We start from the raw sequence: 15,254 nt of genomic DNA, 5'->3' as shown, positions 1-15,254 counted from the left end.
GTATTGGACTAGTAAAGTATTGGACTGGGCAGTTGCAGCATAGGGGTTAAGGTATTGGACTAGTAAGCGAAAGGTTGCTGATTCAAACCTCACCAATGCCAGGTTGCCACTGTTGGGCCCTTGAGCAAGGACCTTAACCCTCGATTGCTTAGATTGATTAGTAAGCAGAAGGTTGCTGGTTCACAGCAAGAAGGTCCTGGGTTCCATTGTAGGCAGTGGTTAGGGTATTGGACTAGTAAGGTATTGGACTGGGCAGTTGTAGCCTAGCAATTAAGGTACTGGACTAGTAACCGAAAGGTCGCTGATTCAAGCCCCACCACTGCCAGGTTGCCACTGTTGGGCCCTTGAGCAAGGCCCTTAACCCTCAATTGCTTAGATTGCATAGTAAGCAGAAGGTTTCTGGGTGGGAGCAGGGTGGCTCGCACAGCTAAAGGTCCTGGGTTCAGTTGTAGATAGTGGTTAAGGTATTGGACTAGTAAAGCATTGGACTAGTAAGGTATTGGACTGGGCCTACCCCAACAGTGGTTGGGCCCTTGAGCAAGGCCCTTAACCCTCAATTGATTAGCTTGCTTAGTAAGCAGAAGGTTGCTGGTTCAATCCACACCAATGCCAGGTTGCCACTGTTGGGCCCTTGAGTAAGCCTTAACCCTTGATTTCTTAGATTGTGTACTGTAAGTGGCTTTGGATAAATGCGTCTGCTAAATAAGGAAAATGTAGATGTAATCAGAAGGCTGCTGGTTCAAGCCCCACCACTGCCAGGTTGCTACTGTTGGGCCCTTAAGCAAGGCCCTTAAAAGAAAAGTGCATGAGTCACTACATCAAAACTGGCTTCATGTCGGAAAGCAGGAAATAACTGGAAAAGGTGGACCTGTCCCCGTAAAGCAGAGAGGGAATGAGGGATGGATATCAGTAGGGAGACTTGGGGGCATTTGTAGGAGTTGGGGGATAGCGTTAATTTATGACATCATTGCCAGCAAGTATGGTCCTTCCAACTTCTCTGGAAAAGGAAAAGTTTTGTTTCTTCAGAAAAGTTACAGAAAGTAACCCTGTAGTTGGCAATACGCTCATAACTGGCTTCCTGTAGCTGCACGCATTCAGTTTAAAACACTGACACTCGCCTGGCCAGCCTTCGCTCCCCACGTGCATCAATGAGCCTTGGTCGCCCATGACCCTGTGGCCGGTTTATTACTGTTCCTTCCTTGGACCACTTTTGATAGATACTGACCACTGCAGACTGGGACACACCCCACAAGAGCTGCAGATTTGGAGATGCTCTGACCCAGTCGTCTAGCCATCACAATTCGGCCCTCGTCAAACTCGCTCAGATCCTCACGCTCGTCCATTTTTCCTGCTTCTAACATCAACTCTGAGGATAAAATGTTCACTCGCTGCCTAATATATCCCCCCCACTAACAGGTGCCGTGATGAAGAGATAATCAGTGTTATTCACTTCACCTGTCAGTGGTCATAATGTTATGCCTGGTCGGTGTATGCTCTAGGTGTATAAGTACTTTACGAACAAGAGTATTGGGGCACCCCTTAATCCTAATTACTGCATTTATTTAATGAAATGCGCTTCAGGCACAGTTGCTAAAGGTGTAATATATCAGTTATATAAATAAATGATGTGCACAAAACAAGCTCTATAAAGACATGAAGAAAAGCAGCACAGAGACCCTGACCTCAGCCCCAGTCAACAGCTCTGCAATGAATCAGAACATCAACTGAGGCTTTTGACCAACATCAGTGCCCAGCCATACAAATGCCCTCGTGAGAAGCCTTCTCAGAAGAGCGGTTGTTATTCTAGCTGAAAAGATCACACAGATGTGACTCTATTTTAATACTAATATCCAACAAGCTCATGACCATGTGTCTAGGTACTTTTGGCCATATAGCATATAATTAGAAAAATAAGTCTTCCAGTGCACCTGGAGCAAAAGTAACAAACAATCCCACATGTTTCAAAAGAAGTGAAAATGAAAGTAAAGAGCTGAAACTAAAATGATTCATATCAAAAGAAGCTTGAGCATGGTACCATCATCATCATCAACAACCCACAATTTGACCAGCTACACAATCTCACAAAGACTGATTCTAAGTACCTGCACATTTCTCTCAACAAATAAAAGTTTTCTGTCTATAAATAACCACAGTCGTGGATTTACTTCCCTGCTGAGGTAAAAAAAACACTGATCTGTAGCTAGATTAATCTGAGCAGTGTCGGGTAAACACTGCCTTTACTGTTTTATCTGTTGTTCTAAAACCTTGCACATTCTGATGATGATAATTACTACGATCATGCTGGAGAAGCATAAACAGAAGTTACCAGAAATTCCAACTTAAAAATAGTACCAACCAACAGTCGACCAGCATTGGCAGCAGACACCAGCAGCCAGCGCCGATCTGTGATTATTTATTTCTAGCAAAACGTAGTCACGTGTATTTGTTTTTATAAACACGAGGGATCTTCAAAAAGTTTCTGCACTTTTATATTTTGGTTAGAAGCGGTGAGGGTGTAGTAGGAGAAGTAGTAATCGGTCGTGTCTGAGAGACTGAGAGACGCTTATAGTCTGGATTTAGCTCCATCTGATTTCCACCTTTTTGGATGCCCAAAGAAGCTTTAAGGGGAAAAAGATTTTCATGTGATGATGATGTGAAAGCAGCGCTGCATCAGTGGCTACACGCTCAACCAAAAACATCTTTGCTGACGGCATTAAAAAGTTGGTACGATGCTGTGGGCAGTGGACGCAGGGTCTGAAAAGGTTAATACTAAAACTGACTTGATTTTTTTTAGAAAAATAATAATGGAAAAAGATTCAAACTGTCTGTCTTAATAAATCAATCACTTCTAATTCAATCATTGTTCAAGTTAATGTAAATAAATAAAACCTGGAAAAGTACTAAATCTACCCAAAAGTCATCAGCTCATAATAATCATCAGTCATCAGTCTGATAATGTAAGAAACCTTGGTGTCGTCCTGGATAACCAGCTGACCTTCTCTTCTCATGTAGCCAGCATGACAAGATCGTGCCGGTTCCTCCTCTACAACATCAGGAAGGTTCGGTCATTTCTCTCCATGGAAGCTACTTAGATTCTTTTGCAGTCACTTGTAATCTCACGGTTGGACTACTGCAACTCCCTCCTGGCAGGTGCTCCCATGTCCACTATTAAACTCCTTCAACTCATCCAAAATGCAGCTGCTTACCTGGTTTTTAACCAACCTAAACACTACCACATCACCCCACTGCTGCGTTCTCTTCACTGGCTTCCTGTAGCTGCACGCATTTAGTTTAAAACACTGATGCTCGCCAAAAATGGACCCCAAGCTACCTTCGAGGTTCAATCAAACTTCGCTCTGTACCACGCAAATTCCAAGCCACTAGTCTCGCCTGACTTGATCCTCCACTCAGGACTCAAGGAAGATGAGCATCAAGGCTCTTCTCTGTACTGGTACCCAAGTGGTGGAACAGGCTTCCTCTGTCTGTCCGAACATCTGAGTCTCTCGCTGTCTTCAAAAAATGATTAAACCTTCATGACCTCTTTACTGAACACTTAAGCTGACTTGTACTTACTTACTTACTAACACTCATTCATTTCTTGCAAAAAAAACCCTGGTTCTAACAGGGTTTTAGCATTAGCTTTGTGTTCTTGAACTGTTGTCTACTTGAACTAGAAGTAGTAAGGTAATGTTTACTATGGAAGCCCTTCTGTAAGTCACTCTGCTAAAGCGTCTGCTAAATGCCGAAAATGTAAATGTAAATATAAATGGGTAGCAGAGCGACGAGAATTGTCAGCTCTGGTATTCTAGAGTGTTTTACCGCTGCACCACCTGAGTGCGAGCCACAATTGTTTTATAGAATAGGCACAAACAAAATCTTCGGAGAGCCTTCCCACAAGAGTGGGATCTGTTATCGCCACAATAGGGAAGCAACACCACTTTAATGCCAATGGCTTTGAACTTGCTTTGAATGTCCAACAACCTCAGAATTAAATGTCTACATACTTTTGACCATACAGTTTATACATTTACATTTTCAGCATTTCGCAGACGCCTTTATCCAAAGCGACTTACAGTACAGTTACAGTATACAATCTGAGCAATTGAGGGTTAAGGGCCTTGCTCAAAGACCCAACAGCAGCAACCTGGCAGTGGTGGGGCTTGAACCAGTGACCGTTTGATTACTAGTCCAGTACCCTAACCACTAGGCTATGGTTTGCCCCCGTAGCCTATAAACAGAGAATTTTCCTTGACCTTTGCTAAACGGTAGATGGTTTACTTAAATTAACTCTTTATGAGACCTGATATACAGTATGTGCTCCTGTTATTGGTTCCTGGCTGCTGACTCATTTGGTCTTAATGTAATTTGAATAGGAACACATACAGCAGTCGGACGTCAGAACTGCTTCTGTTTTGCTCAGGGTTTGTTTAAAGATTTCCTCGGAATACTCCGGCGTTTATTTGCTTATGCAGCCTTACAGTTCATACCTCAGAATGACCAATTAGCTTTACCACACGCTGATGTTAAAAAAGATTTATTCCTTAATATCGCAAAAGACACAGATGATTGATTTTCTGTGATATACAGCCTGAGGTGTAATATCAACCCAGTGTTTTTTAAGCTGAGAATGAGTCAACCTGATGAGTCAGTCCAAGCATGACTGCTGGAACCTGCTTCTCTGCTTCTTTTTTCTGGGAATGGACACATACATTCAACAAAGGATATGCATTCACTTTAGTGATAAAAGTTATATTTTATTTATGTAAAATCACAAACACAATTTCTAAAACCTTGAGACACTTGGTGCAATGCAAAACACAAAGCAGTGATGTAATTTGCTATTTCTAATTTGATGCCTGCAGCACAGTACAAAATGTACAAACAAGGGCGATGTGAGACATGTTCTGGTTCACAGGTAAACAGGTGAATAGGTAACACATGATGTGGAAATACACTTTGGAAAACCCTTGTCACTAAAAAAATACTTTGTCATTGTGTATACAAATGCAAGTCAGGACTACACACAGCAGAAGTCATTACAGTAGACTCTTGGGTTACGAACGGTTTACCATACGAACATTTCGGATTATGAACGATATTTTTTAACTTAACGTACAAACAATTTTTGGATTATGAACAGAAATTCGCGAAACGTGACGTCACCAACAAGTTGACTCCAACCATCTCTCTCTCACTCTCTCTCTCTCTCTCTCTCTCTCGCTCTCTCTCTCTCAATATATATATATACAGTGAGCGAACATTCAGAGCAAACATTCATATATATATATATATATATATATATATATATATATATATATATATATATATATACTGTATATACATAACATTCAGACAGTAGATGGTGTTTTTCTGGTGTTTTTTTTATATTTTGTAAAATTCAACATTAAAATGTCCCCAAAGAAGGTGCAGAGGAATCATAGTGCTGAGAAAATGAAGTGAGTGAGAGAGAAGAAGGAACTCGGCTCAGTAAAGTATTCTTTCTTTCGTGCAGTTACAAAATAGAACACTATTGAAATAAAGAAGGAAATAATAGAGAAATATGAGAGTTATTGTTGTTTCTGGTAGATACATTTTATAAAAAAGAAGGAAATGTATTATGATGTATGGTACAGCACACGTACTGTACTGAAATGTGGTGTGTGTTTTATGTACAGTACTACTGTGTATTGTTGTTTATTATTGTTTATTACAGGGATGTCTATTCTATAATTTAAGATTTAAGGGAAAATTTACTTTATTGTTTTTATTTATAACAAAAAAGATCATTTAAGACATTAGAAAGGTTAGGTAAGGGGGAGATTTAGGAGGTCTGGCACGGATTAATTCTATTTACATTATTTCTTATGGGAAAAATAGGTTTAACTAACAAACATTTTGACTTAAGAACATCCCTTCAAAACCAATTAAATTCGTAAGTCAAGGGTCTACTGTATCAACAAAATCCAGAAATGCCACCGACTTCTCTGCCACTGACTTCTCTCTCTCTGAGACGTGACGTGGTCTGACAAGTCCAACTTTTAAAGTGTATTTGGAAATAATGGACGTTCTGCTCTCCAAGCCAAAGAAGAAAAGGACCATCCCTAATGTTGTCAAAGCAAGATTGTTACAATCTGAGGGTACATTAGAGCCAAAGGCATGGGCAACTTGCACATCTGTAAAGGCACCAATGACGCTGAGGAGTACACGCTATTCATGAATTACACCATGAGTTGATTAAATTACCCCCAGGCGAGTCAAAAGCCTAATTATTAAGCTGGTTACCATTATCAACCACGTTAATCTTCTATCAACCCTGTTAGTAATATACATTTGATATACTTATTTCAGTAATTTACATTTTTTAATTTTTATATCCTTCATTTTATATATGCTCTATATTTTACAACCCCAAATCAGAAAGTTGGGACAATATGGAAAATGCAAATAAAATAAAAATGCAGTGTTCTTTACATTTACTTTGACTTTTACTTGATGTCAGACAGGATGAATCTGAGATATTTCATGTTGTATCTGCTCAACTTCATTTCATTTATTAATAAACCTTCATTCCTGCATTTCAGGCCTGCAACACATTCCAAAAAAAGTTGGGACAGGGGCAATTTAGGGCTAGTAATGAGGTGATAAACTAAATAATGATGTGATTCCAAACAGGTGATGTCAACAGGTGATTGTAATCATGGTTTGGTATAAAAGCAGCATCCAGGAAAGACTGAGTCTTTAATGAGCAAAGATGATCAGAGGATCCAGTTTGTCAACAAATGTGTGAGAAAAGGATTGAAATGTTTAAAAACAATTAACCTCAAAGAAAGATTGAAAGGGATTTGCATATTTCTCCTCTACAGAGCAGAATATCATTAAACCATTCAAGAAATCGGGAGGAATCTCAGTGCGTAAAGACCAAGGGCGCAAGCTTAAGCTGAACACCCGTGATCTTCCATCCCTCAGATGGCACTGCATCAAGAACCGCCACTCAACAATAGCTGATATAACCACATGGGTGAGGGATTAGTTTATCAAACCTTTATCAAGCTCTACAATACAGAGTTACTGCACAAATGATACTTAAAACTTTACTTTTTGTACTTTAAGCCTCATGTTAACCATGTCCAGAAGCAGCATCGACTTCTCTGGGCTCGGAGGCATCTAGGATGGACCATCACACAGTGGAAACGTGTATTGTGGTCAGATGACTCAGCATTTCAGGTCTTTTTGGAAAAAACGGACGACGTGTGCTCCAGACCAAAGACGAAAAGGACCATCCAGACTGTTATCAGTAACAAGCCCAAAAGCCAGGGTCTGTCATGGTATGGGGTTGTGTCAGTGCCCTTGGTAAAGGTCATTAACACTTCTGTGATGCAGCATTAATGCAGAAAAGTACATTGAGATCTTAGAGCAACATGTGCTGCCTTCAAGACGTTGTCTTTTCCAGGGACGTCCAGCATTTTTCAACAAGAAGATGCAAAACCACCTGCTGCACACATTACAAAGGCATGGCTGAGGAAGAAGAGGGTACGGGTACTGGACTGGCCTGCCTGCAGTCCTGATCTGTCCCCAATAGAGACTTTTGAAAGGAAAAATGCAACAACGACGACCCCGCACTGTTGCACATCTTAAGACGTGTTTGCAGGAAGAATGAGACAAAATAAAATCTGAAACACTAAATCACTTGGTCTCCTCGGTGCCAAAACCTCTTTTAAATGGTGAAAAGGAACGGCAATGTTACAAAGTGGTAAATGCTTTACTGTCCCAACTTTTTTTGAAATGTGTTGCAGGCAGGTTGTAAATCTGCGGTGTCTTTAGGATAAACCGAATGCTTGTAATTTTGTTTTTCTATACACCTTGGTGTACAGTGAAATGACAGTAAAGTTAATCTTAAATCTTGATTTCATTTGTCTTTAATATTCATGTCACGATTTATCCGGATCAGAGTTGTAAAGAGCCTACCCGGAAGCAGTGGGCATGAGGTTGAGATACACACCGGACAGGGTGCCAATCTATCATAGGGCTTCCGCTATGCATTCACTGATTCACTTCTGGGGGAATATGAAAGCAACCCATCAACCTTCTGCATGTTTTTGCAGGTGGGTGGAATCCAGAGAAAACCCACACAGACATGGTGAGAACAATGCAAAACTCCTTACAGACTAGAGCTGGACTGTTCCTGAATCACCCGGGTTAATGATTCGAATCTTTGTACTGAATCAGGAATCACGAGTCCGAAATCTCAATTAACCAGGATTTTGAGATCTACACCTTCACTTAATCACTGGCAGCTTCAGTCCCATCGCGGATTTTGCGAGTGAAGTCGAAAGACAAACTGCAAACAATTTCAGGCCATTTTCTTGAAAAGGAATGGAGGGCAGAATTTATGTATAAATAAATTGACAAATTTTATGATGTAAGCCGAAAATGAGCTTTCCCTCTTTAAAAAGACCAGCAGCCGCCACTGATATATATATATATATATATATATACAGTGTATCACAAAAGTGAGTACACCCCTCACATTTCTGCAAATATTTTATTATATCTTTTCATGGGACAACACTATAGACATGAAACTTGGATATAACTTAGAGTAGTCAGTGTACAACTTGTATAGCAGTGTAGATTTACTGTCTTCTGAAAATAACTCAACACACAGCCATTAATGTCTAAATGGCTGGCAACATAAGTGAGTACACCCCACAGTGAACATGTCCAAATTGTGCCCAAAGTGTCAATATTTTGTGTGACCACCATTATTATCCAGCACTGCCTTAACCCTCCTGGGCATGGAATTCACCAGAGCTGCACAGGTTGCTACTGGAATCCTCTTCCACTCCTCCATGATGACATCACGGAGCTGGTGGATGTTAGACACCTTGAACTCCTCCACCTTCCACTTGAGGATGCGCCACAGGTGCTCAATTGGGTTTAGTCCATCACCTTTACCTTCAGCTTCCTCAGCAAGGCAGTTGTCATCTTGGAGGTTGTGTTTGGGGTCGTTATCCTGTTGGAAAACTGCCATGAGGCCCAGTTTTCGAAGGGAGGGGATCATGCTCTGTTTCAGAATGTCACAGTACATGTTGGAATTCATGTTTCCCTCAATGAACTGCAGCTCCCCAGTGCCAGCAACACTCATGCAGCCCAAGACCATGATGCTACCACCACCATGCTTGACTGTAGGCAAGATACAGTTGTCTTGGTACTTCTCACCAGGGCGCCGCCACACATGCTGGACACCATCTGAGCCAAACAAGTTCATCATGGTCTCGTCAGACCACAGGGCATTCCAGTAATCCATGTTCTTGGACTGCTTGTCTTCAGCAAACTGTTTTCTTGTGCGTCAGCTTCCTTCTGGGATGACGACCATGCAGACCGAGTTGATGTAGTGTGCGGCGTATGGTCTGAGCACTGACAGGCTGACCTCCCACGTCTTCAACCTCTGCAGCAATGCTGGCAGCACTCATGTGTCTATTTTTTAAAGCCAACCTCTGGATATGACGCCGAACACGTGGACTCAACTTCTTTGGTCGACCCTGGCGAAGCCTGTTCCGAGTGGAACCTGTCCTGGAAAACCGCTTTATGACCTTGGCCACCATGCTGTAGCTCAGTTTCAGGGTGTTAGCAATCTTTTTATAGCCCAGGCCATCTTTGTGGAGAGCAACAATTCTATTTCTCACATCCTCAGAGAGTTCTTTGCCATGAGGTGCCATGTTGAATATCCAGTGGCCAGTATAAGAGAATTGTACCCAAAACACCAAATTTAACAGCCCGGCTCCCCATTCACACCTGGGACCTTAACACATGACACCAGGGAGGGACAACGACACATTTGGGCACAATTTGGACATGTTCACTGTGGGGTGTACTCACTTATGTTGCCAGCTATTTAGACATTAATGGCTGTGTGTTGAGTTATTTTCAGAAGACAGTAAATCTACACTGCTATACAAGTTGTACACTGACTACTCTAAGTTATATCCAAGTTTCATGTCTATAGTGTTGTCCCATGAAAAGATATAATGAAATATTTGCAGAAATGTGAGGGGTGTACTCACTTTTGTGATACACTGTATATATATACAGTATATATATATATATATATATATATATATATATATATAAGGGCTGTCGAAGTTAACGCAATAATAACGCATTAACGCGATCTCAATTTAACGCGATTAAAAAAAATAGTGCCGTTAACGCAAATTCTAGTTCATGTTGAAACTTGACTGGTAGTTTTTCATTTGCGGTTTGTTAACATAATGTAACCGAGCGTCGTAGTGATGCACTTGCATAATAAATAAATAAATACACGCTATATTCACAAGTTGTCGGGAGAAGAACACTTTTATTAACTTCTTCTGTTACGGTACCAAATACCGGAAAGCTGAGTCAAGCACGTTAGTCCATGAACTATGGAACCCCCAAAGGGTCAAAACACACTCACCGTGTAGAAACGTCCATCATTGTCACGATACAACCACAGAAAAGTCTGTTACAATAACTACGCCTTATCCCACCTAAAGCACCGCTGATCTACAATGTTTGCTGATGGAGAAATTCTAACCTACAATCTGACATTTACTGCCTAGTATGTGAGTGAATAAAACTCCCTTACAGTTTTCTCTTGTCCCAGCAGTTTTTAACATAAGTACATTTAGCATGAAATGTGTTCACCATTTTAATTGTAACATTTCACTTAAAAATCCTTGTTTTCTATAACATTTACACAGATTTTTTTTAATGCAATTAATCGCGATTAACTATATGAAATGCTGAGATTAATCGGGATTACAATTTTTAATCGTTTGACAGCCCTAATATATATATATATATATATATATATATATATATATATATATATATATATATATACTGTATATATACAGTGTATCACAAAAGTGAGTACACCCCTCACATTTCTGCAGATATTTAAGTATATCTTTTCATGGGACAACACTGACAAAATGACACTTTGACACAATGAAAAGTAGTCTGTGTGCAGCTTATATAACAGTGTAAATTTATTCTTCCCTCAAAATAACTCAATATACAGCCATTAATGTCTAAACCACCGGCAACAAAAGTGAGTACACCCCTATGAGACTACACCCCTAAATGTCCAAATTGAGCACTGCTTGTCATTTTCCCTCCAAAATGTCATGTGACTCATTAGTGTTACTAGGTCTCAGGTGTGCATAGGGAGCAGGTGTGTTCAATTTAGTAGTACAGCTCTCACACTCTCTCATACTGGTCACTGAAAGTTCCAACATGGCACCTCATGGCAAAGAACTCTCTGTGGATCTTAAAAGACGAATTGTTGCGCTACATGAAGATGGCCAAGGCTACAAGAAGATTGCCAACACCCTGAAACTGAGCTGCAGCACAGTGGCCAAGATCATCCAGCGTTTTAAAAGAGCAGGGTCCACTCAGAACAGACCTCGCGTTGGTCGTCCAAAGAAGCTGAGTGCACGTGCTCAGCGTCACATCCAAATGCTGTTTTTGAAAGATAGGTGCGGGAGTGCTGTCAGCATTGCTGCAGAGATTGAAAAGGTGGGGGGTCAGCCTGTCAGTGCTCAGACCATACGCCGCACACTACATCAAATTGGTCTGCATGGCTGTCACCCCAGAAGGAAGCCTCTTCTGAAGTCTCTACACAAGAAAGCCCGCAAACAGTTTGCTGAAGACATGTCAACAAAGGACATGGATTACTGGAACCATGTCCTATGCTCTGATGAGACCAAGATTAATTTGTTTGGTTCAGATGGTCTCAAGCATGTGTGGCGGCAATCAGGTGAGGAGTACAAAGATAAGTGTGTCATGCCTACAGTCAAGCATGGTGGTGGGAATGCCATGGTCTGGGGCTGCATGAGTGCAGCAGGTGTTGGGGAGTTACATTTCATTGAGGGACACATGAACTCCAATATGTACTGTGAAATACTGAAGCAGAGCATGATCCCCTCCATCCGGAAACTGGGTCGCAGGGCAGTGTTCCAGCATGATAATGACCCCAAACACACCTCTAAGACGACCACTGCTTTATTGAAGAGGCTGAGGGTAAAGGTGATGGACTGGCCAAGCATGTCTCCAGACCTAAACCCAATAGAACATCTTTGGGGCATCCTCAAGCGGAAGGTGGAGGAGCGCAAAGTCTCGAATATCCGCCAGCTCCGTGATGTCGTCATGGAGGAGTGGAAAAGCATTCCAGTGGCAACCTGTGAAGCTCTGGTAAACTCCATGCCCAGGAGAGTTAAGGCAGTTCTGGGAAATAATGGTGGCCACACAAAATATTGACACTTCAGGAATTTTCACTAAGGGGTGTACTCACTTTTGTTGCCGGTGGTTTAGACATTAATGGCTGTATATTGAGTTATTTTGAGGGAAGAATAAATGTACACTGTTATATAAGCTGCACACAGACTACTTTTCATTGTGTCAAAGTGTCATTTTGTCAGTGTTGTCCCATGAAAAGATATACTTAAATATCTGCAGAAATGTGAGGGGTGTACTCACTTTTGTGATACACTGTATATATACATATATATATAGGTCTAGTAACGTTAAGCAGGTCACACAGATTCCCCAAATCCCTTGCTGTACACTCACTGCGTATTGTGATTACATGTATTCTGATATTTCATTGTCTTTTAGTTATTTTTATATTTTACTTAACAAAAGTATTGTCGTGTTTTTACTTTCACTATCACAGCACTTTACCGCTAGCGTTAGCCTGTAGAGGGTCGGCTCACCTAGCCGCTGTCCGGTGGGGATGCTGCGGGTCTTTTGCTGTGCAGTGGTGGAGGTGTGGAAATAAAAGCACACGACAGGGTAGAGTCACTTTAACTGTTTAGTCAGGACTTCAGTGAGTGTTACAGCACTTTAGACTGCCTACAGAACCCGAAATTCCATGCTGGGACCATAAGGCGAGTCTCATTTACAAAACTAACTGCAGAACGTCCAAACACACGTGTATAAACCTGGTGCTGCATTCTGATTGGCTGAGCTGAATGTCACTTACATACTAGCTCTAACGTTTACGTTGCTTAACTGAAACCACCAATCAGATTTACAGCAGCTCGTTAGAGTTTATCTGGCCAATCAACAATCAGAAACATGAATAACGTGTAAATAATTTACAAAATCATTGGTTTGTAAGCTTTCCCATTCTTATTAACCAAAATAACAAAATAAATAAAAAATAAAACAGCCAATCCGGGGCCCTCAATTATTCGGGGCCCCTGGGCTGAAGCCCAGGTAAGCCCATGCATTAAATCGCCCCTGGTCCTTTCCCCCATGGTAATTTATTGACTGTTTGTTTTGGTGCCACTGTGGCTGCCTGACTTGGTGAAGTTACCATGGCATTTTGTTGTTGACCCTCCCCCTTTAACCCTTGACCCATTAATATACCCATCTGATTGGTAGGTGAGTCCACCCCCCATGATCAAGATTCCATTTAAAACAGTGTCAACTTGTCACTGACAGGAGAAGTTTGAGGTGCCAAGAGAATTAAGAGAGAAGGATTGATTTACAGAAGATGAGAGCACGGAAGACAAGTGATATTTGGATGCATTTTCATGCAGTAAATCAATCACAATCAAGATGTCAGTACAAGTTACTCAACTGACTCAACTGAACCAAGTGAACCGGATCACATAACTGAGTGACTCAGATTAACCCGAGTCCATAAAATGAACCGAATTTACCACCACTCTTACAGACTTTGACTGATGACAAGAATTTAATCCAGGTCCTCAGGATGCTGAAACTATGCAGTGCCCACACTACCTGTTGTGCTTTAGTGTCTGCTTTAGTAAAAGAAAATGATACCAGAAAGCATTGTGGTACATCTAGTAGATTATGAACAAGACCGAGATAGGGTGAATTAAAAGAATATAATGTGGGTAATTGACTCAATAGATTTATTAGATTTGGCTATTTATTAAATTACATGTATTCTAGAAAAAATAAACAATGTTACAATTATTGGTACTTGTAGAATTTATTAAAACTAAAATGCAACCAAAGCATTTTCCTGTGTACGATCTTTTAAAGCTGATGTGAGTGTTCAGGATCTCAAGCATTCATCCACGAATCTGTTTCACTGATGTACAGAGGTACTGGACTAGTGGTCAGAAGCTCACTGGTTCAAGCCCCACCACTGCCAAGTTGACAATGCTGAGCCTCTGCACACAGGGGTCTGTAATTGGATAACAACTGTAAGTCAGACGCTCAGCTGGTGCAGCGGTAAAACCTGCTAGCACACCAGAGCTGATATTTTGATTTGGTTCGAAAATCAGCTCTGCCATGTGGCTGCAAACAACGATCGTCTGTCGTTCATACAGGGTGGGAGTCGAATAGGGACCTCATAACTGAGGCAATTACGACCTCTGCTGGCTGATGGATGGCGCCTGCGCAGAGTTGCACAAGGCTGATCCGCATATGAACTCGCCTCGTGCAGGTGAAAAGATGCAGTCGGTACTGCACACGTGTCGGAGGGGGGCGTGTGTCAGTTGTGAAGCTCCTTAGTCAGCAGTGGATGGTTGTATCGGTGGAGGTGAAGCAATCAGGGTTATTGGATACGACTAGATTAGGGGAGAAAATGGGGGGGGGGGGGGGGGTTAGGTCTAAAATGTTAAAAACATGCAAGAATTGTAGGGAGTTTAAATTACATGACTGAAATAATTAGATGACTCAAGAGGTTTGGCATGAATCCCCGCATCCGTAGGACATTTTACACCTGCTCTGTGTAAGGTGTACTGACAGGTTGCATCACCACCTGGTATGGGAGCAGAAAGCCCTGCAGAGGGTCGTACGGACAGCCCAGCATTTTACCGGGGTTCAACTGCCAAACCTCCTAGATCTACACCAGCCGCTGCCTGAGAAAGACCAGGAGGACAATAAAAGACTCCACCCACCCGAGCCACTGCCTATTCTCACAGCTGCCGAGCAGCAGGAGGTACAGGAGCATCATGTCCAGAACCAGCCGGTTCCGAGACAGCTTCTTCCCCCGGGCCATCAAGCTGCTGAACAGTAATGGACACTCACACCCATCATCATCAATACAGTGATCTCCATAGACAATTCACACTATACACACCCCATACAACTCATTCTGCACTCTACACTTTACTATTTTACTTTACTTTAACTAAATCCATCACACCTGCATATATATGATATACGTATAATTAATATTATTACTGATCATAAGTTCTCTCCACTAATGAAATTCCTCACTCGTTGTT

This window comes from Trichomycterus rosablanca, chromosome 2 (genome assembly GCF_030014385.1).
Source record: "Trichomycterus rosablanca isolate fTriRos1 chromosome 2, fTriRos1.hap1, whole genome shotgun sequence".
In the NCBI taxonomy this organism is placed as follows: domain Eukaryota; kingdom Metazoa; phylum Chordata; class Actinopteri; order Siluriformes; family Trichomycteridae; genus Trichomycterus; species Trichomycterus rosablanca.
Note: the sequence above shows the minus strand (reverse complement) of the source record.